Here is a 4,196-nt window from a genome sequence, read left to right as displayed (position 1 = left end):
AGTATAAATTCTATGAAGAGATGTTTTGTTCTCAGTAGGAATGTTCACAGTTCTGACAATCAATTTGAAAGGAGATTTCCATATGAAACATCGGAAATACTATACTCACTTTCTGATTCTGTTTCACTCTATTGGCTAAATGAATAGAACAATATGTTCAACATAAAAATTAATTGAAGGTGTTTTTATGGTGAAGATTGGAAGACATATAAATAATATAGAACCTCAATTTACTGTTCCCATAATATGCAGTTTCCATACAAATAAGCATATATAGATCTTCAATTTGTTCATAATTAAAAGGAAAGACATCTGACGTGTTAATAATATGGGAAATGTTGAGATAAACAGAAAAAATTAAATAGTTTCATAAGGTCAATTGCATTTGCAATAAAACAAAGCAGTTATTAATTTTGTGCTGACACACTAAACTCTGTCAACAAGCAATAAGAATCTGTTTACACCTTGCCAGATGGATCCACAGGCAGTTCACACAGCAGGAAACAGGTTTATAAAGGAACCTGCCAAACAAAATAAAGCAAAGCTAAACCATATTAGGAGGAGAGTTCTCTGCTTTATACTCTCTTTTAATGGGGGTTGGGCATGGCTTTGGGCAATATATATCAAAAAGATTCTTATTAGAAATAAAACTTGAAATTAAAAAAATACATTGTAAATCCAATCTGAGCTTAAAAATCAATTCAGGTAAATAAGAATCTTCTTGGTCACCAGTTATATGGTAGACATAAATACCTGCTTCTTATAGTAGTTGTTAATTTTAAAAATCAAGAAAGTTAATAAAACACAGAAGGAACCCTCCAGCAACAGGAAGCTCTGTCATGGGCTAATATAACTTGTTTTGAGGAGAACATGCTATGGAGGCATCCAAAACTCCAGTCTGAAACCATTCTGCTCAGTTCATCACATCCTACTATTTTTGCTTATCAATTTTATGGCTTTCAATCTATCCTCTTTTTAAATAGAACAAATAATAGGGGTTATAAACGAAGGTTCTGCTCTCAGATCTCACTATAATGACAAATAATTGTGCATTTTGTCTCTCCATATGACATCAAAATAGTATGCAACTTCTTCATTAAATGGAGGATTTTTAAAAATCCATTGAGTTATTTAGAAAAAAAAAACTTGTTGCACAAATGTCATATAATATTATTATGTAATCATGTTATTAAACAGAAATAACTTCACAGTGAAAATTTGGTCAACACTCAAAAGTCATAGTTCTTTCATTGTTGGAGAAAGTACATGTGTTTCCTAAAGGTATTGAAGGAATTTCTGAAGAAGGCAAAATTCTATGGAGCTCATTTGTTACCATTTTCAGAGAAATCCCTGATTAAAGAAAATAGATCAAGTTAGAGACCAACAAGTTGACAAGAAAAAAGTAAGATAGATGTTCTGCACCTTTACAGAAATCGAAAAATCTAGTTAGTTATCTTTCCCAGACAGTGAAGGCAGAGTGAAAAGTAATGTGACTGCAGAGAACTCTTTTTTTTAATAATTTATTTATTTTTTTTCAAATCGTAATTCATTCACACAGGGGTTATAAACACAGAAAGGCAGGATGTGGGGAAGGGGATGACACTGGAGGGTAGGTGTTCAGGGGGAATACAGATATCTTTCAGAACAGGCTGGGTGAAGGTTTAGGGGACAGATCACTATGACTCTGCCTATGATTCACTTGTCCTTTTCTAAATTGGTATTGTCTGCCAAGGCTACCTATCTACAAGGTCTAAAAACACAGCAAGTTAGTTCATCAATAACAGAAAATGTTTAATAGGTATCCTTCTGGGACCTTTGTGCTTTACTCCTGTGGAATTTAACATCTACGTTACTGTGGTAACACAGTTCAGTTATAGAAATTACATTGTTGAAATAATCGTCACAACAAGATAAATCAAAGTGAAATATTTTATCCTTTTTTGTTGAGCATCAGCTATCTCCACATCACTATGAAAATAAGTAATATCAGATGACCCAATACAATTTAAACATTACACCATTATTTTGTGTTATTGTGCTACAATAGTAAAAAGTTTATCAGACTTTCATCTGCCCATCCAGCCCTTAGAGACCAGGCTAAGCAGTGAAGCAGCTATATTGACTAAGTAATTAGGAAGGAGTGAATCCGCTATCCCCTGAAACATCTGTGCAAAATTGTTTCACTTAATGCCAGCAAGCCAGCCAATCCTGATGCAGACACCTGCTCTTCTCATTGACATCATCTTATGCATTGAACTATGCCTTAGCTGCCAGATCTGCTCAGATCGCTGGCCATTTAAAAGAGACTGGATAAAAGGCCCATGAGAAAAATCTAGAAGGCTATTACAGTGAGCACATGTTTGTTAGCTGATTTGTGAGTGTTTTTTTTTTTTTATTGTCATCGGAATTAAGTCCTCACTTGCTTCCTAAATAAACCAGTGCAACATAGAATTTTGCTTTTTTGAGTCTGACAACTAATATTGTGACTAAAAAAAAAAAGAAAATTTAGACCCTGCATGTTATGTCATCTCCATCCCTTTGTTGCCATAGTCACCTTTCATGACACAGATTTCTGAGAAATAGCATAAGGAGGTTATATCCTTCCTTCCTGGCCATTGCCTTTTCTATTTTCTACATATTCCCCATATTCCCTAAATAATATTTCCTCTGGTCATTTCTGATATGCACTGGCAAGATGAATATCATTAAAGATGCAAATTAATACATTAAAGCTGTAGAAATAAAACTAAGACCTGTATGTTTTTACAGACAACAGCTTTGCAATGATATAGGAACAAAGGAAACAAAGGTCTAGCCAGATCATGCAATACAGTATTTCCATTGGGACTGAAATACACCTATTGGTCTTAGAGTTATATAAATAATTTTAATTATTATGAAAGACTTGAGTAGTATCCAAATAAAGAATGTTTTATTAGTTCATGCAAACACTCACTCTTAATATCCAGAAGAAAGAAAAAATGTTGCCTCAGAATAAATTTTAATCCAAGATATAAACAGTGCCTAGTATCTTGACATTTCAAAGATCTGTCCAGCATAATCAGACATGAGTGAATTTCATGGATGATTCATAAGATCTAGAATTAAGAGTCATATAGGAAGTAATTTTTGGAGGACCCCGAAGTCCTCCCAAGTGATGACATTCAGGAAATCACTGAAGATTTTATGTTTCCTTTTTAGGTAACTTCATTCATTAATGTTTATAGTTTGTAGTTTTTTTCAATAAGCAAATTTGTAGTTTTTATTTTAAAAGTGTCTCTTCTTGGGTAACAAAGTCATGATTATAATGTTATGCTATATGATTTGATTTGTTTATTATTTGACAGCTACATCCTTGTATTTCAAAAGAAACTGTTCATGTTTTAAACATTACTGTTTTTCAGTAATTGTGACTGAAGTGTTTTTTCCAAGGAGGATAAAGAACTGAAAAATAACTGTGATTTTCATTATTCTTGTGAAATAGTTCAATTCTACTAGTAAAAACTATGAGACTATAGAGTCTATAAACAGTAATTTCTATACTATGAAAAGGATATTCATGTAATTTTACATAAAATTTTTATATAAAACATCAATAAATGAACATAAAAATAAATTTTGTTTAAAGGCAAAATTAAAAATTCAAAAGTCAGATCAGGGAGCCATGAGCTGTGCGCTATCCCCTGTGCTCCATTTTTTGGCCCACAGCTCTTCCTGTATGTGTAGGAAAACTGCCTGCACAGGGACAAAAATGTGACACTCGCCTCCCAAACCCTTGCTGCTGGGCCCCCTTGGGACACATCCCCATCCAAAAATAAAAAATAAAAAAAAGGTAAGTGTGCACTGTCACCTGTGCTCCATTTCTTTCTTTTTCTTTTTTCTCTTTTCTTTTCTTTCCTTTTCTTTTCTTTTCTTTTCTTTTCTTTTCTTTTCTTTTCTTTTCTTTTCTTTTCCTTTCCTTTCCTTTCCTTTCCTTTTCTTTTCTTTTCCCTTCCCTTCCCTTCCCTTTTCCCTTCCCTTTTCCCTTTCCTTCCCTTTTCCCTTCCTTCCCTTCCCTTTTCCCTTCCTTCCCTTCCCTTTTCTCTTCCCTTCCCTTTTCCCTTCCCTTCCCTCTTCCCTTCCCTTCCCTTTTCCCTTCCCTTCCCTTTCCCCTTCCCTTCCCTTCCTTCCCTTCCCTTCCTTCCCTTCCCTCTTCC

The sequence above is a fragment of the Grammomys surdaster genome, unplaced genomic scaffold (genome assembly GCF_004785775.1).
Source record: "Grammomys surdaster isolate TR1022 unplaced genomic scaffold, NIH_TR_1.0 97, whole genome shotgun sequence".
Lineage (NCBI taxonomy): Eukaryota > Metazoa > Chordata > Mammalia > Rodentia > Muridae > Grammomys > Grammomys surdaster.
This window is presented reverse-complemented; position numbering follows the sequence as displayed.